Source organism: Pelophylax lessonae, assembly GCF_965119305.1.
Source record: "Pelophylax lessonae genome assembly, chromosome: 5".
Classification (NCBI taxonomy): domain Eukaryota; kingdom Metazoa; phylum Chordata; class Amphibia; order Anura; family Ranidae; genus Pelophylax; species Pelophylax lessonae.
In genome coordinates this window covers 113,236,639-113,259,897 of record NC_138772.1, presented here as the reverse complement: position 1 = coordinate 113,259,897, position 23,259 = coordinate 113,236,639, and the positions used below count along the sequence as shown (strand labels likewise).

The following is a 23,259-nucleotide window of genomic DNA, read 5'->3' as shown; positions in this document are numbered from 1 at the left end:
TGCAGAAAGCTTGTCGTTTAGAAAGCCTGAAGAAGGGATCCCAAAAGCTTGCATTTTTATGAGTTAAGTTAGCCAAAAAAAGGTGTATAATTTCACCTTCAAACTTTTTATTTTGAAGTTCACAGAAGTGTATTTTGCTGATGATGTTAGATTTAAGCATGTCAGAAAAGCAGCAGCTGTTAAGGATCTACACACCTGCCCCTTCACTTGTATCTTTTACTCTGTATGGTATGCAAGTGTCAATCATAAGTTAATCTAGATCAGTGGTGGTAGACTATCTTGATATGAGGGGACACAAGTGTGGCCCCTGACATCCCCAAAAGGGCTGCACAAAAAAATTCAGTGTCAGAAACAGTAGAAGCACAACAGGATAAAGATCAAAGATTATGAGTATGATACAAGAGATTTTCAGAGACTGTGGTTATAAAACAAGAGGTGATTATTATTATTTCAGGTACGTATATAGCGCTGTCAATTTACGCAGCGCTTTACACATTCACATCAGTCCCTGCCCTCAAGGCAGGATACAATCTAAGGTCCCTAACTCACATCCATACATACATAGTAGGGCCAATTTTTATACAGGATCCAATTAACCTACCAGCATGTCTTTGAAGTGTGGTAGGAAACCGGAGTACCCGGAGGAAACCCACGCAGACACAGGGAGAACATGCAAACTCCAGGCAGGTAGTGTTGTGGTTGGGACTCGAACCAGTGACCCTCTTGCTGCTAGGCGAAGGTGCTAACCACTACACCACTGTGCCGCCCGTTTTTAGAGATCATTGACATAATACACCGATCAGCCATAACATTGTGACAACTGACAGGTAAAGGGAATATCTCATCACAAAGGCATCTGAAAACTGTTGGGATAATTTAGGCAGCAAGTGAAAAAAATGGGCATCACAGTTTGTTGTGTATGGGGCTGTGAAGCCCATGGTGACCCGTGTCCACAGCCAAAGCTTCTACAATGGTCACATGAACTGAACTACGGAGCAATAGAAGAAGGTGGCCTGGTCTGATGAATGACGTTTTCTTTTACATCATGTGGATGGCCAGGTGTGTCACTTACCTGTGGAAGAGATGGCACCAGGATGCAGTATAAGAAGGCAAGTGGGCAGAGGCAGTATGATGCTTTGGGCAATGTTCTGCTGCGATACCTCAGGTCCTGCCATTCATGTGGATGTTACTTTGGTGTCCATGCCTCAGTGGGTCAGGGCTGTTTAAGCAAAAGGGGGCCATACTCAATATTAGGTCAGTGGTCATAATTGTTATGGCTGATTGGTGTATTCGAGATGGTCATAGACTTTGGAAATGCTGCAGGAGACTTTCAGAGACTGAGAACACACTATCTATAGGACTTGTTGAAGACTTGGGACATGATTCAGGAGACAGTTATAGACTGGATTTGTATTACATTGAAATCTTTGCTATCACAGATTAGTATCTGCAGGGGCCCCGAAGGCCGCACAAAAGACTGAGGAGTTCTACAATTTTTTATCCACATGGATCACATTTGTATTGCTGTCTAAATATGGCATTTATAAAACAATTCAACGTCTGTCCATTATACAAAATAATAAAAAAAGAAAAAATGCAATTTACAGGTAACTATCTCACATCACAAATCCATACGGAATTATCTTTTGTAAATACCTTCATAAAATGAACATTTATTGTGGAAAAAACACATCTGTCTAAAAATGCTAATTTCACAGCCTTTAAATTTTAGAAATATGCCTATGTATGCACAGCTGGTGAGTGTGTGTGATAGCCTTGGACTGATAGAAGTGGGATATTGGTACTTTTGGATTTAACCCAGAATGAGTCCTCCTTCAAAGAGCTGGCAAACAGTGAATGAGCACCGTTGGTTAAATTTTAACATGCAAACTAAGGTTTACCATCCCAACTAAAAATGCCTGAATTGTAGATATTTTCCATTCAGTACAGCTACAATGTGGCTTACTAGATGTCGGCATAATTAGACTGCTCCATAAGCTAGGATTTAAAATAATATCAGAAGAGTTTTCAACTACTGAACTTCAGAATGTCTGTATGCTCCAAAATAATAGGCAACAATACAGAAGTACAGCTGAAAAGGACCTGCAGATCCTGTCAGACCCGTGTGATAAGCTTGTGACTTTAAATGCATTACAAAGTGTCAAACTTCCAGCTGTTGTTTTATAGCTTTTCATTTATCGCTTTATATAATTGTAACTCGTTTGTCATTTTTTAAACTTTCCATTGCTTCGTTTATTCTATATACTGCACTAGAAAAAGTAGTTGGGAGGCGGTTAGTTGCTATGGGCAACATCTCCACCTTTACATTTTATTTTTACTGCCATCATTTGTTCTCTTCCCTACTAATTACTATCACTTTGGTAGTAAATATAATGAAATTGTTATTGCTTTGTCCTGCTGAAGTAACAAGGAGACATTAGCAGATGTTTTGTTTGAGAAGTAGAACTTTCAATTCAATTTTATGAACTTCATTGACAAAAAAATTAATTCAAGTTTATGAGTATGGGTGTTATCAGAGATGCAGCTGGGCATGCTACTGGCAGCCATCTTGGTGCTTGCAGAACTTTTCCCCGTCATTTCACAATGAACAGACATTAGGTTTGATTCATACCTCCCAACTTTTTGAGATGGGAATGAGGGACACCTATTATCAAAAGTATGTAGGCATGGGACACACCCCCTGCCACGCCCCATTAAAGGAGCATTATTAAAAAAAAAAAAAAAAAAAAAAAGATTACCGTAGTTAAACCCACAAGTGATTTTTTTTTCCAATATTATTGCTTTATACTGACTTTTGGCATTTACAAATGCAACCATTTGGCAATTGGATGAAAGGTTTAGCACTGGGAAACACTTTTTAAAAAATAAATTGTTTATTTTATATACAGCTATATAGATCAGACCGAAATGAGGGACAAATAAAGAGGAAAGAGGGACAGATGGACTTTTTTTCCAAATCAGGGACAGTCCCTTAAATCAGGGACAGTTGGGAGCTATAGTTGATTTATTAGATGCAAATAGGCTGTTCACTTTGCAAGGGAATTTGTCCCAGAGCTTAGTGAATTTAGTAAAATTTCACATTGCAAAGATTACCCAATCACACGCAAGGAAAATAAACAGCATGTTTGCTTGCACATGATTGGATAATAGAAGTCAGTCACCTCATTCGCTAAGCTCTGGTGAAAATTCCATCACAAAAAATGAAGTCTATGGGGTTGATTTACTAAAACTGGAGAGTGCACAATCTGGTGCAGCTGTGCATAGTAGCCAATCAGGTTTTACCTTCAGCTTGTTCAATTAACCACTTCTGGACCGGAAGATTTTCCCCCTTACTGACCAGGCCATTTTTTGCGAATTCGGCACTGCGTTACTTTAACGGACAATTGCACGGTCGTGCCACGCTGTACCCAAATAAAATTGATATCCTATTTTTCCCAGACACTTTTTTTATTTGCACTAACATACAATTTTTCAGGACAAGCTTTCAGGGTATGTCCCCTTCATCAAGATCCAAGCAGTACTCAAGTAAGCATGTGCTCATCCAAGCAGTGATTACTGCTTGGATCTTGATGAAGGGGACATACCCCGAAAGCTTGTCCTGATAAATTGTATGTTAGTGCAAGTGTTTGTTAGTGCAAATAAAAAAAGTATCACGGACAGTACTCAATTGTCTCTGTCGCAAGTGCACTAATACGGCTACAATTACCTCTATTTTTCCCACAAATAGATGTTCCTTTGGTGGTATTTGATCACCTCTGCGATTTTTATTTTTTGCGCTATAAACAAAAAAACTATTCTGAAAAAAAAAACCAATGTTTTTCACTTTCTGCTATATAACATTCCCAATAAAAAGATGTAAAAGTCAAATGTTTTCATAATTTTAGGCCAATTTGTATTCTGCTACATATTTTTGGTACAAATAAATCCCAATAAGCGTGTTTTGATTGGTTTGTGCAAAAGTTATCGCGTCTACAAACTGGGGGAAAGATTTATGTAATTTTTATTAATTTAATTTTTTTTTTACTAGTAATGGCAGCGATCAGCAATTTTTAGCAGGACTGAGACATTGCGGTGGACAGACATTTCTGACACTTTTGGGGGGACCAGTGACATTTCTACAGTAATCAGTGCTAAAACTAAGCACTGTTACTGTAATATTGACACTGGTAGGGAAGTGGATCACCCAGGGGAGATCAAAGGGTTAAATGTGGGGTGGATGGGCTTGGTGAGGCCAAGTGAGAGTTGTCCTTATCCATTGTGAATAGTTACAGTTGGAGTATGCCACTATTTCCTTCTCCCATCCAAGTTCCAAAATAAACACTAAAAACCAATACCCCTGGACTGTTTATTGTGTGATGAGCCATTAGGAGTAAGGAGGGATGCGTGAACTGTTCCCTAAAGCCCCATACACACACGCAGATCGTCGTCATACAAATGTTCGTCTTTTCTCCCCGGGATGTCGGTGTCTGTTGAAAAGTGCAAAGACAGCACAAGGACAGCACAAGAATTTTGTCCGCAGACTTCAGCTGACTGCAGAAGTGATGTCATGTAATGGTTAACTTTCACTGTGTTTTTTATTTTCTGAGCATGCCCAGTCTTGCAAATCTGCGGTCTGTCGGCTGATTTCTGTACTGACAGGCGAACAATCGTCCGTTCTGGTGTCTGCAGACAAAAATTTTCATGTTTGCAAGAAAGACTCTTGTCCGCGGATTGTGTGCAGACATCTGTCGGAGGCACCATACTAACACGCATACAATCGGCAGATCTTTCGTCCGCCGACGTTTGTATGACGACGATCTGCGTGTGTGTACGGGGCTTTAGTCAGTGGTCCTCAACTCCGGTCCTTGGGGCACACTAACAGGCCAGGTTTGCAAGATAACTAAATTACATCACAGGTGATATAATTTGCTGCTCAGTGATTGCAGTATTTTAGTCTGCATATCCCCAAGGTAATACTTAAAATCTGGCCTGGTAGAGGGCCCCGAGGAACGGTGTTGAGGACCACTGCCCTAAAGCCCCGTACACACGCACAGATTGTTGGCTGTAAATTGTCGGCCAACGTCCGATCGGCCGATTGTAGGCTTGTTAGTATGATGCTTCCGACAACCAACTGCGAATTTTCAGCCGAAAAAAATCTGGTGTGCATGCTATAAAATTTTTGTTGGCCAACAACAGAACAGCCGATTGTTCCTCAGTCAGTACAGATTTTGGCAGACAAAAATCAGATGAGCAAGACTGGGCATGCTCAGAGAAGAAAAAACACACGGAAAGTCAACCATCACATGACATCACTTCTGAAGTTGGTTTTTGTTGGCCAACAAAAGTCAAGTGCAAGTCTAGAGCACATTTCAACCAACAAACAACACTGGACAAAAGACGGCCGATCTGTCGGCCAACAATCTGTGCGTGTGTACGAGGCTTAAGTGACTGTGTGCTGGTAATCAGAGGAGGCCCAACAAGTTACCATACAGCAAGCCCTATGGGGACAGTGCTACACATACATGGGAGAAGAACAAATGGAAAATCAGTGTTAGGGCTATAGATGACAGAATGTATATACCAAACAATAGTCCAACCAGGATAGTCTGCTAATTCTTCTTGCAAGATTGCTGTCAGACTCCCAATCTACTTACAGCTTTTATCAAAGAAGTTTAGGAGCTCCTCCTATCTGATAAGGACACATTAAAGCCCCGTACACACGTACCGATCGTCGGCCGACGGAACGTCCTACAAATGTTCGCGGCTGGTGTGTTTGTTGTTTGTCTGTTGAAAAGTGCTCCAAACTTGCCCAGGACATTTGTCTTCCGACAGAAAATGACGTCACTACGTTCCACGCACGTTCGCCGCTACAAAAGAGGAAGTGAGTGTTTGGCCGTGACCCTTCTGGGCATCTCGCGCTGATTTCGGTAGCATTTGTTTGGTTGACGACATTTCGCTATTTTCCGAGACATCGTTCGAGAATTTATTATGGCGACCGTGAATTCGTCCGTTGCTGTCGTTAGTGTTGGAGTTTTGGCTCTGAGACGACGTACGAGCAATAGGAAGAAGAAGCGGACCTCCTGGACGAAAAATTGGTTGCTTAACCGTGATCAATTTTCTCATATGTCCTTGCTGAGGGAGCTCCAGGAAAATAATCCTGATGACTTCAGGAATTATTTGAGGATGACGGATCCCATCTTTTACCGTCTTCTTGCCCTGGTGTCCCCCTATATTCTGAAGCAGGATACTTGTATGCGGCTTGCAATTACTCCTGAGCAAAGGTTAATTGCGACGTTGAGGTATCTTGCAACAGGGAGAAGCCTGCAGGATCTGAAGTTCACCACAGGCATCTCCCCCCAAGCTCTTGGTATCATCATCCCTGAGACCTGCTCTGCCATCATCAAGGTCTTGCAGAAGGACTATATCAAGGTATGTTTGATTTTTTACATTACATTACATGTATTACTAGTTTCACCCGAATTATGATGTTTTTGGATGTACAGCAATTGACACAGGCCATTATTTGTAAACTACCCTCTGTCCGCATGCACATAGTAGTAAAGATGTAGATTATCTTTAACCATTTGTAAAATTACCCACTAACCACCCCACCATTCTCTCCTATGTGTCCCTAAACGCATTGCCTGTTAACAGTATTTTTGAATTTGGGTCATTTTATTGCTTTCCCTCAAACAATTATTCCTTGGCCAATGTTTTAGTACCTAGTTAATGATTTATCTAAAATACATCAGTCCATCCATTCCCACCTATGATTCTGTATGTTTATGTAATGATGTTAAAACCTTCACTGACCACAAGCCCTAATTGATGTATAAATGCCCAGTTTTACTTACCCATCCCCCCACCCACATGCTAAATCTCAAAGTCAGCATATACCAAAGCTCAAGTTCAGAGGTCTTCAAACTATGGCCCACCAGTTGTTCACGAACTTCAATTTCCATCATGCCTAGTCATGTCTGTGAATGTGAGAGAATTACAAGGCCTCATGGGATGTGTAGTTCTGCAACAGCTGGAGGGCCGTAGTTTGTAAATCTCAGCTCTAGCTGGTGAGTATAATGGGCCATACACACTAGAAGATTGTCAGAACAATTTATCCTTCCGATTTACCAAAACCAAATAATATGAGGTCCAACAAACACTTTCAAATCCTATGCAATCTGGTAGGCCCTTGCACTACATAGAAAAGTTAAATCTGCACGAAAAAGTCTTCAGAGAATCTTCTAGTGTGTATGGCCCTTTACAATATAAGAACAATAGGAGGTTGAAAATAAATGTATGTAGATGTTACATCCCCATATCCAAACCTTTGCCTTCCTGTTGTATATTTTTTTAGCAAGTTGCATAAGCATTTAACAGACAACTGTGTGTGTAATTAATAATGTGATGTGCTCAAGCACTAATTTTATTTTTTTTTTTTTTTCCCACAGTTTCCTTCAAACGCAGAGCAATGGCTGGAGATTTCTGATCAATTTCTGGAGAAGTGGAATTTTCCCAATTGTGGGGGTGCTATTGATGGGAAGCACGTCCGCATTGTCCCCCCTCCGAATTCCGGCACATTTTATTATAATTATAAAGGTTTTTTTAGTATAGTCATGCTAGCCATAGTTAATGCAAACTATGAGTTTATTTTTTTGGATATTGGCAAAAATGGCCGCAATTCGGATGGGGGAGTTATTGATCAGACGGAGTTCGCTCGTCGTCTAAAGAACGGCACTCTGAACCTGCCATCCAGGGAGCAAACTGTTGAGGGTATGAGCTTTGTGTTTATCGCAGATGAGGCTTTTGCGCTTGGGGAGCATCTCATGAAGCCCTACCCTCAGAGGAACCTCACCCCAGACCAAAGGATTTACAACTACCGGTTGTCCAGAGCTCGCAGAGTTGTGGAGAATGCCTTCGGGATAATGGCCAACCGGTTCCGGATATTCCTGACGTCCATAAACCTGGCACTGTACAAAGTGGATAATGTGGTCTTGTGTTGCTGCATTTTGCACAACTTCCTACGCAGGAATGCACAAAATTATGTCTTGCAGCAACTGGATACTGACCCTGCTATGCCAGGTACAAGTGGAGAGGCCCAACCTTCTAACCAAGTGGAGTCCATGACGTCAATGGAAGTTGGACGGTCAGCATTGGCATCACACAGGGCCCGTCAGATCCGCCAGGAATATCTGGACTATTTCGTGGGGAGAGGAGCTGTGTCCTGGCAGCAATCACTGTCACACACCCATTAATCTTGTTAAAGATTGGACACACAAGATAAATGGCAGAGATATATTATTTTTCAACACATTAAACAAAAATTGCAATGATTCTGTATTGTGGATTATAATCATTTGGGCACATATGCCAAACACAATTATTTGGGTTAATCATGTGTTATATATGTGTGACTTTGGAAGGGTTAATACATTCATCAGTGTGTTTCTTGACTGTAGTCTCTCACCAGCTGATCCAAAGTGATGATGGCCATGTGTTATTTTTTAGCCAGTGGTGTAAATACAAGGGCCTTCTGCACCCCACAAAATGTACACAAACCCTGTCACATTGAGAACTAGGTCACACCCAAGGTTCATCTAATGTCACCTTACATTGGTGTTCATTGTCCAGAAGTTGCCCATACTATATATTTCATATAATACATTAGGGTATTAACAAAGTACCTACACCTGTTATGTTGTGTTCATTTATGACATCCTTCTCACTGCCCACCAATGTTAGGATATGTCAGTGTTATGTGAAACTTGATCATTGTTCATCTCAAAGTGTTATATATATAGGTAATGGAAAGTGAACTAGAGCAACGAACAAGCAATACACTATAGATTACACTGATCTCCCTACACTGATTGCTACTGGCAATATCAATGCCATATTGAATCCTAGGACTGCTAGTACCTTGAGTGTTGAGTCACACTTATGCGATGCGGGAAGTCTGCGACTTTGCAGCCTTCCAGCATTGCATAAGGGTGACCCGCCACTTACTTTTTCCACAGGATTGTATTCCACAAGTGTTAAGCACTGTGCGATCCAATCCAGATACATCAGAAATAAAGGGTCATGTGCGACTTGTATGCGTGTTCAGTGCGAATGTAGCCATACAAAGTGTATGTCTCAATTCACACTGCACATCTGATGGCATGTAATATCGTAGCGCACTGCTCCTTTATTACATGCGATCAGATGTTCATGCGAAAATCAGCTATACAGTTTGTATGGCTCAATTCGCACTGCACTCGCACAAAAGTCGCACATGATGCATTTATTCAGCCGCATCAGGATAGGATCGCACAATCGTTCAAACTTGTGTGATCCGATCCTGTGTGAAATGTCAGATCGCACTGTGATATGCGTTAAAACTGGGGGTATCTTTAACATTTCATTGACACCTCCAGCAACTCGCATATGGCAGTGTCCAAAATGCTTTCATTAACATGTAAATATGGGAATAGGACAGCCATCATACATTTAGTGCTTCTTTACACAGCTTTAGACCTCGACCCCCCAACGAAAGTCTAATAAAGAATTGAACACACATTGTTGAATGTAAAAACGTTTTAGTATCAAACATTCACAGGGTTAGGGTTAGGGTTAGGGTTAGGGTTAGGGTTAGGGTTAGGGTGTTGTAAAGTGCTTTTCCCAAACTTGGGTACACTCTTTAACATCTGAGTGTAATTAAAATGCCCTAAAACATTCTAAAAAAATTGTAACATCAGGAACATCCCAATACAAACATTAAAAACCTAGTAAAATTGTGGCTTAAAATTTGCCAATCATGTCCACAAAATTGCGCATTTTGATTTGTAATGCCGTTGCAGTCTCCTTTATTTGTTCCAGGTCTGCGCAGCATTGGAGAGCCTCACGGGTCAATTTGGCTAATGTGCAACTATGTAAAACATGGTCTGTAAAAATTAAAAAAAAATGAGTCAATGTGAATCACCTACATGAGGTCATAATAATAGAGAAACATTTGGTGTCCAGGTAATCTTAAATTCCTCTCGAGTTAATACCTACCCTGTTCTTATGCTCTTTTGCCCTAGGCTCTTCTTCTTCCTCCTGTCCTCCTCCGATGCTGTTGCTGATGATTCTGCCGGTCTCCTGAGCTTACTATATATTCATTAGGGGTGTGAACGCATGATGACGTCATTGTGAGGGCATGGTTGTAATGTATATATATTAAGATGCAGAGACCAGAGACGGGCAGAATGCACGGCAACAGCATTGGAGGAGGACAGGAGGAAGAAGAAGAGCCTAGGGCAAAAGAGCAGACAACATAAGAGCAGAAGATTGGACAGCAGAAGAGTGGAGAGGAGAAGATCCAAAGAGCAGAGTGGAGAAGACCGGATGAAGATATTTAAGAACATTTCATAAACGTCTCCTGTCGTTATTCACATACACTTCCATTTATGTGGTTAATGTGTAGGGGTACTATGTACCCCATACCCATTCACATAGTGATTGGGGTCTGGGATCTGGGGGCCACCCTTTGTTAAAGGTTGCTTCCAAAGTCCTAGGAACCCCCTGGCCGCATGACCCCCCAAAACCACCAGACAGGGTTGTGGGGATGAGGCTCTTGTCCTCCTCTACATGGGAGTAAGGTGCTTTTGGGTGTGCGGTGCAGAGGCCCCCTGGCCCAAAGCAACAAAACCCCCCCATGTTGAGGGCATGTGTCCTGCTGTGGTCCAGGGGGTGTTTGGTCCGCTTGCTCGTTCTCTTTCCTGGCCTGACAAGCTGCATGCTTGTATAAGGGTCTGGTAGGGGTTTTGGGGGTAACCCACGCTGTCTTTTTGTTGTGGGCATACCCTCAAACTCAATACCACACACAAAAGGCCTGGTTGTGAACTTGGGGGGACACCCACGGTGGGTTGTTAAATTTTTGGGTGTAGTTCCCCCTCAAAAATCTTCACAACGCAAGTGGCCCCGCAAGTCAGAGCATCCTGATCCGACTTACGGTGCCACTTCCATTCAAATAAAGAGGCTCCCATAGGGAACTAGTGTTGTAAATTGGAGGCTAAAAATAACACTGATAAAAATCATTCTGAAAAAACCTACGTGGGCACACAATTGGCTCTTGGACACTTGGTCCTGGTTCCTCCACAGTTTCTGAACTGGCTTCCATGCTGCTTGGCACGTTGCCAGGAGATCGGGCTTCTGACCTGGCTGGGGATGCCACATCCTGGCATGATGCAACATCTGCAATGTAAATTTGTAAGGGAATACAAGAATATAAGGTTAAACAATCATTGCAAATACACATATTTCTATGATACCACTACACAAAAATCTGTGCCTACCAACCTTCATGTTGCTCTGATGTCTGGTCACTTGTTGGCTCCACCAGTATTATTTCTGGAATAATGTCTTCATCTACATAATACAAAACATTGGCCATATCATAAAAGTCACCAGAGGTACATTTGTTAGGACATGGTGCCCTGCTTGATAGCTCTTTTAGTAACAAATATGAAGACATGTACATGGTTATCTACGAAAAATATGGTACATTAATGTTTGACAGTGCATAGGAACCAATTACCTTTAGTGGAATCTGTGCCACCTTCTGTGCCCATGTCCTCCTCTTCTTCCTCCACTGCAGATGGAGCTGCCAAACCTCTCCTCCTCCTTTCCCACTGTTTGGCACGGAGTTTACGTTTTTCTCCTATTTAAAGGTTTGAATAATAATCTGTGATTAATAGGAATGTTTGCTGAGAAGATTCGTGCAGGAAAGAACGTTCGTTGCAACACAATACATATATTTTTCACTATGGCTTCCTGACTTTTAATGTCATATACTAAAACATCAACAATAGATCGATCAAATCACGACATGACAACTAAAATGAGTAATCTAACTTTTTACATAGACATTATAATCTAGACATGTTAATACAACATACACCAAATTATAAAAAACATATTGCATGATTAAAAAAATAAAGAAAAAATAAAACTTACTTTTTTTCAAAATCCGATGGATTTGGGAAAGCTGATCCTGCTCACGGTGTTTGAGGTCAGACCATCGTTTCCTAATCTGATCTTTCGATCGCTCGACACCGAATTTTCTGACCAAACAGGCCACCACCTTGTCCATGATGCCATCTTTCCTGGCATTGGGCCGCTCGTAATTTGCCAACTTTCCATCGTAATCCGTTTTTTCTAAAATGGAGACCATCTCCACCATTTCTGCCTTTGACATGGGTGTAGCCCTTGATTTTCGGGTGGCCCAATCACTTCGGCCCCCACTAATTGAGCTCCCAGATTGTTGAGACATGGTTCCTAATTTAACAATGATTATTCCACTGCCTCAGGTGTGAGTGTCGCATGTAGGCCTGATCTTCGGCACGTACACACCCCTGCACAAGCCCGCCACTGGAGGAGGAGTTGACGCCTGCGCTGTATTTAAAGGACGCCAGATCGTTCGGCCGACGATTCGCTAGCGGACATATCGAGAGTTGGAGCACGATCGAGCGGCGAATCACGACTTTTCCCCACAAACAAAGGTACGACTCTTTTAATAGAAAGTGTGTGTTTTGGGCCCTATACAGCTTTTATTAGGAATATCTTTATTATGTGCCAAAATACATGCTCTTTTAATATGTTTTGTGTTGTTTTGTGTCTTGCAGGCATATACTGTCCTGCAATATGGTGGACAATTTCACCACCCACAACTTTTTAATAAGTTTCATTGATGAATTCAGGCAACTGCCTTGTTTGTGGCAAGTGAAGTCGGCGGATTATAAAAATCGAAAACTCAGAAAACAGGCCATGGAACATTTGGTGGCCTTCTACAAGCCCGTCTGTCCTGGGGCAAATTTTAATTATATCCGCAAAAAAATAAACAGTATTCGCACTGCCTACAGGCGGGAGTTAAAAAAAATAGAGGAGTCCACCCAGTCTGGAGCAGGGGCACGGAATGTATATGTACCACGGCTGTGGTATTATGATAACATGCGGTTCCTGGCAGACACCATGGAATCCAGGCCGTCAATTTCAACACTGCCTTCTACATCGGCAGAGGGCTCAGTGTCGGTTGATCCAAGCCAGGATGAGGATTTCCTGGAGGAGAGTTTTACTCAGGTATGGCATTTCACAATATATTGTCTGCTAAAATGTAATCATGTAACAAAATTATAAGCTAAACCATAATTGACCCTTTATGTAAACGGGCATAGCAAGGGGTTGGCATGACAGGCAACCGCCAGGGGCGCAGGCCAAGGGGGGTGGGTCACAAAAACATTGGCATTGTTTTATTGTTTATTTGAACAATCCACTCAGCCTGCACACCCCAGAACCCCCAGTTTGCAGGCGGATTCATGCAGGTGTAAAACATTGAGAGCTGCTTCATGCAGGTGTAAAACATTGAGAGCAGCTGAGCCAAAAGACCAGGAGACTGAGACTGCCTCTCACTGCATCCCCAGCACACCTCCGGTCTTACAAACACTGCTGCATCCCCAGCACACCTCTGGTCCTAACAAACACTGCTGTAGCCTCAGCATTCCTCTGGCTCAACCTTTTTTAATACAAAACTAACAGCTCCTGCAAATGATCCATCCATCCTTGCTTCCATGTCTCTGGTCTCTCACTCTGGGTCAGCAAGGCAGGTGGCTCCCTTATTCATGTTTCCCTGCACTGCTTCACCCTCAATGCCCTACATCAAGTCCTCTGCAAGTTCAGGCCCCTCTCTCTCTGCAACCCCCTCCTCTCTCTCTCACACCCCCTCTTTCTCTCCCTCTCTCTATCTCTCAACCCTCTCTTTCTTTTTCACACCTGAGACAATGATTGCCCACTAGAGAGCTCTACACTGGGCAAACAAGGGGCAAATTAGAAACTTTTAATGCCCTTTAATTTTTTTTGGGGGGGGTGGGTTACAGTTTTCCATTGATCTTGGGGGGGGGGGGTTGTTGCCAAATACAGCTCCTCAACAAGGGCACTGGAGACCCTAGATACGCCACTGTATGTAAAGTCTGCTATTTGTTCACAATAATATAACAAACATGACTTTTTATATACACTATAACATTCTAATCAATTGTTCATTTCATCAACAGGGAAGTGTCACTGAGGAGGAGCCAGGTTGCAGCCAGGAGCCTGGGGAGCCTGTGGAGCCTGAGGAGCCTGCGGAACTATTTCCACCACCACCTCCTCCTGCCAAACGGAGGCAAAAGAGGAAGCACGTGGATGACATCACCGACGAGTTTATCCAGGAGGCCACCATAGCCCTACGTCGGAAACCGGAGGCCAATGAGTCCTTCGGGAATATGACTGCCAAAATCCTGGATAAGGTGGACCCCAGGCAGTGTCAGTATGCCAGAAAAATTATTCTGGATGTGCTGCAAAACGCTGAAAACGGCATACTTAATGAGCACAGCCATGCATGCCAGGAGCACCCGTGCCCTCCACCTCCACCTCCACCTCCACCTCCACAACACCCACCACCTCGCCAAATGCCACATGGCCAGTGGCAATATGGCCAGCAGGATCCAAACCTGCCCTCATGGCAGCCTGATTATAGCTATCACCAACTTTAATTTGTGTAACCCCCTATTATTTATTTTACCCCTGCTTGCCAGTTTCTAGTTTAATTTTGTCCAAATGGACCTTTTTTATGTTTAGTTTATTATACGGAAAGTATTGATGTTTTCTTTGTTTTTTTTTTGCTGAGATCCAAAAAATAAAGAAAATGAAAATAAAAAATGGCCTATCTGAATTTGTTAACATGTTTAATATTGTACATAACCTGAAAAATATGTTTTAGACATTAATTCATACAAGAATAAAGGGTCATATCAATAGTTAGATCTTTGGTGTGAAAATACAAAAATAATGGTGAAGAGTTCAAATTATTTAATTATAAAATTTGATATTACAGATAGAATATACAAACATTATCTTCATCATAACAGAACACATGCCTTTTTATTAGAAAAGTATGGCATTATGAGCAGCATCTTCCTTCTTCTCACATTTATCAAGATGAGCATGTGCTCCGCATTTCACCTATTTCTTGGACTTCCGCGAGCCGAAAGTTCTTTCTGAATAAAATGTTGAGTTTACTAGAGAAAATTCTTCCGGGAACTCATTTGGTTTGATCATGCGTGTTGGGATTTGTAGCTGTGTGTCGGCAGAATTGCGTACTGACAGGCGAACAATCGTCCGTTCTGGTGTCGGCATACAAATATTTTCATGTTTGCAAGAAAGACTTTTGTCCGCGGATTGTGCGCAGACATCTGTCGGAGGCACCATACTAACACGCGTACAATCGGCAGATCCTTCGTCCACCGACGTTTGTATGCCGACGATCGGTACGTGTGTACGGGCCTTTAAGCCCCGTACACACGTACCGATCGTCGGCCGACGGAACGTCCTACAAATGTTCGCGGCTGGTGTGTTTGTTGTTTGTCTGTTGAAAAGTGCTCCAAACTTGCCCAGGACATTTGTCTTCCGACAGAAAATGACGTCACTACGTTCCACGCACGTTCGCCGCTACAAAAGAGGAAGTGAGTGTTTGGCCGTGACCCTTCTGGGCATCTCGCGCTGATTTCGGTAGCATTTGTTTGGTTGACGACATTTCGCTATTTTCCGAGACATCGTTCGAGAATTTATTATGGCGACCGTGAATTCGTCCGTTGCTGTCGTTAGTGTTGGAGTTTTGGCTCTGAGACGACGTACGAGCAATAGGAAGAAGAAGCGGACCTCCTGGACGAAAAATTGGTTGCTTAACCGTGATCAATTTTCTCATATGTCCTTGCTGAGGGAGCTCCAGGAAAATAATCCTGATGACTTCAGGAATTATTTGAGGATGACGGATCCCATCTTTTACCGTCTTCTTGCCCTGGTGTCCCCCTATATTCTGAAGCAGGATACTTGTATGCGGCTTGCAATTACTCCTGAGCAAAGGTTAATTGCGACGTTGAGGTATCTTGCAACAGGGAGAAGCCTGCAGGATCTGAAGTTCACCACAGGCATCTCCCCCCAAGCTCTTGGTATCATCATCCCTGAGACCTGCTCTGCCATCATCAAGGTCTTGCAGAAGGACTATATCAAGGTATGTTTGATTTTTTACATTACATTACATGTATTACTAGTTTCACCCGAATTATGATGTTTTTGGATGTACAGCAATTGACACAGGCCATTATTTGTAAACTACCCTCTGTCCGCATGCACATAGTAGTAAAGATGTAGATTATCTTTAACCATTTGTAAAATTACCCACTAACCACCCCACCATTCTCTCCTATGTGTCCCTAAACGCATTGCCTGTTAACAGTATTTTTGAATTTGGGTCATTTTATTGCTTTCCCTCAAACAATTATTCCTTGGCCAATGTTTTAGTACCTAGTTAATGATTTATCTAAAATACATCAGTCCATCCATTCCCACCTATGATTCTGTATGTTTATGTAATGATGTTAAAACCTTCACTGACCACAAGCCCTAATTGATGTATAAATGCCCAGTTTTACTTACCCATCCCCCCACCCACATGCTAAATCTCAAAGTCAGCATATACCAAAGCTCAAGTTCAGAGGTCTTCAAACTATGGCCCACCAGTTGTTCACGAACTTCAATTTCCATCATGCCTAGTCATGTCTGTGAATGTGAGAGAATTACAAGGCCTCATGGGATGTGTAGTTCTGCAACAGCTGGAGGGCCGTAGTTTGTAAATCTCAGCTCTAGCTGGTGAGTATAATGGGCCATACACACTAGAAGATTGTCAGAACAATTTATCCTTCCGATTTACCAAAACCAAATAATATGAGGTCCAACAAACACTTTCAAATCCTATGCAATCTGGTAGGCCCTTGCACTACATAGAAAAGTTAAATCTGCACGAAAAAGTCTTCAGAGAATCTTCTAGTGTGTATGGCCCTTTACAATATAAGAACAATAGGAGGTTGAAAATAAATGTATGTAGATGTTACATCCCCATATCCAAACCTTTGCCTTCCTGTTGTATATTTTTTTAGCAAGTTGCATAAGCATTTAACAGACAACTGTGTGTGTAATTAATAATGTGATGTGCTCAAGCACTAATTTTATTTTTTTTTTTTTTCCCCACAGTTTCCTTCAAACGCAGAGCAATGGCTGGAGATTTCTGATCAATTTCTGGAGAAGTGGAATTTTCCCAATTGTGGGGGTGCTATTGATGGGAAGCACGTCCGCATTGTCCCCCCTCCGAATTCCGGCACATTTTATTATAATTATAAAGGTTTTTTTAGTATAGTCATGCTAGCCATAGTTAATGCAAACTATGAGTTTATTTTTTTGGATATTGGCAAAAATGGCCGCAATTCGGATGGGGGAGTTATTGATCAGACGGAGTTCGCTCGTCGTCTAAAGAACGGCACTCTGAACCTGCCATCCAGGGAGCAAACTGTTGAGGGTATGAGCTTTGTGTTTATCGCAGATGAGGCTTTTGCGCTTGGGGAGCATCTCATGAAGCCCTACCCTCAGAGGAACCTCACCCCAGACCAAAGGATTTACAACTACCGGTTGTCCAGAGCTCGCAGAGTTGTGGAGAATGCCTTCGGGATAATGGCCAACCGGTTCCGGATATTCCTGACGTCCATAAACCTGGCACTGTACAAAGTGGATAATGTGGTCTTGTGTTGCTGCATTTTGCACAACTTCCTACGCAGGAATGCACAAAATTATGTCTTGCAGCAACTGGATACTGACCCTGCTATGCCAGGTACAAGTGGAGAGGCCCAACCTTCTAACCAAGTGGAGTCCATGACGTCAATGGAAGTTGGACGGTCAGCATTGGCATCACACAGGGCCCGTCAGATCCGCCAGGAATATCTGGACTATTTCGTGGGGAGAGGAGCTGTGTCCTGGCAGCAATCACTGTCACACACCCATTAATCTTGTTAAAGATTGGACACACAAGATAAATGGCAGAGATATATTATTTTTCAACACATTAAACAAAAATTGCAATGATTCTGTATTGTGGATTATAATCATTTGGGCACATATGCCAAACACAATTATTTGGGTTAATCATGTGTTATATATGTGTGACTTTGGAAGGGTTAATACATTCATCAGTGTGTTTCTTGACTGTAGTCTCTCACCAGCTGATCCAAAGTGATGATGGCCATGTGTTATTTTTTAGCCAGTGGTGTAAATACAAGGGCCTTCTGCACCCCACAAAATGTACACAAACCCTGTCACATTGAGAACTAGGTCACACCCAAGGTTCATCTAATGTCACCTTACATTGGTGTTCATTGTCCAGAAGTTGCCCATACTATATATTTCATATAATACATTAGGGTATTAACAAAGTACCTACACCTGTTATGTTGTGTTCATTTATGACATCCTTCTCACTGCCCACCAATGTTAGGATATGTCAGTGTTATGTGAAACTTGATCATTGTTCATCTCAAAGTGTTATATATATAGGTAATGGAAAGTGAACTAGAGCAACGAACAAGCAATACACTATAGATTACACTGATCTCCCTACACTGATTGCTACTGGCAATATCAATGCCATATTGAATCCTAGGACTGCTAGTACCTTGAGTGTTGAGTCACACTTATGCGATGCGGGAAGTCTGCGACTTTGCAGCCTTCCAGCATTGCATAAGGGTGACCCGCCACTTACTTTTTCCACAGGATTGTATTCCACAAGTGTTAAGCACTGTGCGATCCAATCCAGATACATCAGAAATAAAGGGTCATGTGCGACTTGTATGCGTGTTCAGTGCGAATGTAGCCATACAAAGTGTATGTCTCAATTCACACTGCACATCTGATGGCATGTAATATCGTAGCGCACTGCTCCTTTATTACATGCGATCAGATGTTCATGCGAAAATCAGCTATACAGTTTGTATGGCTCAATTCGCACTGCACTCGCACAAAAGTCGCACATGATGCATTTATTCAGCCGCATCAGGATAGGATCGCACAATCGTTCAAACTTGTGTGATCCGATCCTGTGTGAAATGTCAGATCGCACTGTGATATGCGTTAAAACTGGGGGTATCTTTAACATTTCATTGACACCTCCAGCAACTCGCATATGGCAGTGTCCAAAATGCTTTCATTAACATGTAAATATGGGAATAGGACAGCCATCATACATTTAGTGCTTCTTTACACAGCTTTAGACCTCGACCCCCCAACGAAAGTCTAATAAAGAATTGAACACACATTGTTGAATGTAAAAACGTTTTAGTATCAAACATTCACAGGGTTAGGGTTAGGGTTAGGGTTAGGGTTAGGGTTAGGGTTAGGGTGTTGTAAAGTGCTTTTCCCAAACTTGGGTACACTCTTTAACATCTGAGTGTAATTAAAATGCCCTAAAACATTCTAAAAAAATTGTAACATCAGGAACATCCCAATACAAACATTAAAAACCTAGTAAAATTGTGGCTTAAAATTTGCCAATCATGTCCACAAAATTGCGCATTTTGATTTGTAATGCCGTTGCAGTCTCCTTTATTTGTTCCAGGTCTGCGCAGCATTGGAGAGCCTCACGGGTCAATTTGGCTAATGTGCAACTATGTAAAACATGGTCTGTAAAAATTAAAAAAAAATGAGTCAATGTGAATCACCTACATGAGGTCATAATAATAGAGAAACATTTGGTGTCCAGGTAATCTTAAATTCCTCTCGAGTTAATACCTACCCTGTTCTTATGCTCTTTTGCCCTAGGCTCTTCTTCTTCCTCCTGTCCTCCTCCGATGCTGTTGCTGATGATTCTGCCGGTCTCCTGAGCTTACTATATATTCATTAGGGGTGTGAACGCATGATGACGTCATTGTGAGGGCATGGTTGTAATGTATATATATTAAGATGCAGAGACCAGAGACGGGCAGAATGCACGGCAACAGCATTGGAGGAGGACAGGAGGAAGAAGAAGAGCCTAGGGCAAAAGAGCAGACAACATAAGAGCAGAAGATTGGACAGCAGAAGAGTGGAGAGGAGAAGATCCAAAGAGCAGAGTGGAGAAGACCGGATGAAGATATTTAAGAACATTTCATAAACGTCTCCTGTCGTTATTCACATACACTTCCATTTATGTGGTTAATGTGTAGGGGTACTATGTACCCCATACCCATTCACATAGTGATTGGGGTCTGGGATCTGGGGGCCACCCTTTGTTAAAGGTTGCTTCCAAAGTCCTAGGAACCCCCTGGCCGCATGACCCCCCAAAACCACCAGACAGGGTTGTGGGGATGAGGCTCTTGTCCTCCTCTACATGGGAGTAAGGTGCTTTTGGGTGTGCGGTGCAGAGGCCCCCTGGCCCAAAGCAACAAAACCCCCCCATGTTGAGGGCATGTGTCCTGCTGTGGTCCAGGGGGTGTTTGGTCCGCTTGCTCGTTCTCTTTCCTGGCCTGACAAGCTGCATGCTTGTATAAGGGTCTGGTAGGGGTTTTGGGGGTAACCCACGCTGTCTTTTTGTTGTGGGCATACCCTCAAACTCAATACCACACACAAAAGGCCTGGTTGTGAACTTGGGGGGACACCCACGGTGGGTTGTTAAATTTTTGGGTGTAGTTCCCCCTCAAAAATCTTCACAACGCAAGTGGCCCCGCAAGTCAGAGCATCCTGATCCGACTTACGGTGCCACTTCCATTCAAATAAAGAGGCTCCCATAGGGAACTAGTGTTGTAAATTGGAGGCTAAAAATAACACTGATAAAAATCATTCTGAAAAAACCTACGTGGGCACACAATTGGCTCTTGGACACTTGGTCCTGGTTCCTCCACAGTTTCTGAACTGGCTTCCATGCTGCTTGGCACGTTGCCAGGAGATCGGGCTTCTGACCTGGCTGGGGATGCCACATCCTGGCATGATGCAACATCTGCAATGTAAATTTGTAAGGGAATACAAGAATATAAGGTTAAACAATCATTGCAAATACACATATTTCTATGATACCACTACACAAAAATCTGTGCCTACCAACCTTCATGTTGCTCTGATGTCTGGTCACTTGTTGGCTCCACCAGTATTATTTCTGGAATAATGTCTTCATCTACATAATACAAAACATTGGCCATATCATAAAAGTCACCAGAGGTACATTTGTTAGGACATGGTGCCCTGCTTGATAGCTCTTTTAGTAACAAATATGAAGACATGTACATGGTTATCTACGAAAAATATGGTACATTAATGTTTGACAGTGCATAGGAACCAATTACCTTTAGTGGAATCTGTGCCACCTTCTGTGCCCATGTCCTCCTCTTCTTCCTCCACTGCAGATGGAGCTGCCAAACCTCTCCTCCTCCTTTCCCACTGTTTGGCACGGAGTTTACGTTTTTCTCCTATTTAAAGGTTTGAATAATAATCTGTGATTAATAGGAATGTTTGCTGAGAAGATTCGTGCAGGAAAGAACGTTCGTTGCAACACAATACATATATTTTTCACTATGGCTTCCTGACTTTTAATGTCATATACTAAAACATCAACAATAGATCGATCAAATCACGACATGACAACTAAAATGAGTAATCTAACTTTTTACATAGACATTATAATCTAGACATGTTAATACAACATACACCAAATTATAAAAAACATATTGCATGATTAAAAAAATAAAGAAAAAATAAAACTTACTTTTTTTCAAAATCCGATGGATTTGGGAAAGCTGATCCTGCTCACGGTGTTTGAGGTCAGACCATCGTTTCCTAATCTGATCTTTCGATCGCTCGACACCGAATTTTCTGACCAAACAGGCCACCACCTTGTCCATGATGCCATCTTTCCTGGCATTGGGCCGCTCGTAATTTGCCAACTTTCCATCGTAATCCGTTTTTTCTAAAATGGAGACCATCTCCACCATTTCTGCCTTTGACATGGGTGTAGCCCTTGATTTTCGGGTGGCCCAATCACTTCGGCCCCCACTAATTGAGCTCCCAGATTGTTGAGACATGGTTCCTAATTTAACAATGATTATTCCACTGCCTCAGGTGTGAGTGTCGCATGTAGGCCTGATCTTCGGCACGTACACACCCCTGCACAAGCCCGCCACTGGAGGAGGAGTTGACGCCTGCGCTGTATTTAAAGGACGCCAGATCGTTCGGCCGACGATTCGCTAGCGGACATATCGAGAGTTGGAGCACGATCGAGCGGCGAATCACGACTTTTCCCCACAAACAAAGGTACGACTCTTTTAATAGAAAGTGTGTGTTTTGGGCCCTATACAGCTTTTATTAGGAATATCTTTATTATGTGCCAAAATACATGCTCTTTTAATATGTTTTGTGTTGTTTTGTGTCTTGCAGGCATATACTGTCCTGCAATATGGTGGACAATTTCACCACCCACAACTTTTTAATAAGTTTCATTGATGAATTCAGGCAACTGCCTTGTTTGTGGCAAGTGAAGTCGGCGGATTATAAAAATCGAAAACTCAGAAAACAGGCCATGGAACATTTGGTGGCCTTCTACAAGCCCGTCTGTCCTGGGGCAAATTTTAATTATATCCGCAAAAAAATAAACAGTATTCGCACTGCCTACAGGCGGGAGTTAAAAAAAATAGAGGAGTCCACCCAGTCTGGAGCAGGGGCACGGAATGTATATGTACCACGGCTGTGGTATTATGATAACATGCGGTTCCTGGCAGACACCATGGAATCCAGGCCGTCAATTTCAACACTGCCTTCTACATCGGCAGAGGGCTCAGTGTCGGTTGATCCAAGCCAGGATGAGGATTTCCTGGAGGAGAGTTTTACTCAGGTATGGCATTTCACAATATATTGTCTGCTAAAATGTAATCATGTAACAAAATTATAAGCTAAACCATAATTGACCCTTTATGTAAACGGGCATAGCAAGGGGTTGGCATGACAGGCAACCGCCAGGGGCGCAGGCCAAGGGGGGTGGGTCACAAAAACATTGGCATTGTTTTATTGTTTATTTGAACAATCCACTCAGCCTGCACACCCCAGAACCCCCAGTTTGCAGGCGGATTCATGCAGGTGTAAAACATTGAGAGCTGCTTCATGCAGGTGTAAAACATTGAGAGCAGCTGAGCCAAAAGACCAGGAGACTGAGACTGCCTCTCACTGCATCCCCAGCACACCTCCGGTCTTACAAACACTGCTGCATCCCCAGCACACCTCTGGTCCTAACAAACACTGCTGTAGCCTCAGCATTCCTCTGGCTCAACCTTTTTTAATACAAAACTAACAGCTCCTGCAAATGATCCATCCATCCTTGCTTCCATGTCTCTGGTCTCTCACTCTGGGTCAGCAAGGCAGGTGGCT

General features: G+C 42.6%; 1 protein-coding gene across 1 annotated transcript in view; it reads left to right on the top strand.

The window, feature by feature from the left end:
* Nucleotides 1-23,259, top strand: part of LOC309555410 (uncharacterized protein C9orf152) — a 47,694-nt gene that overhangs the window by 622 nt on the left and 23,813 nt on the right. The window lies entirely within an intron of this gene.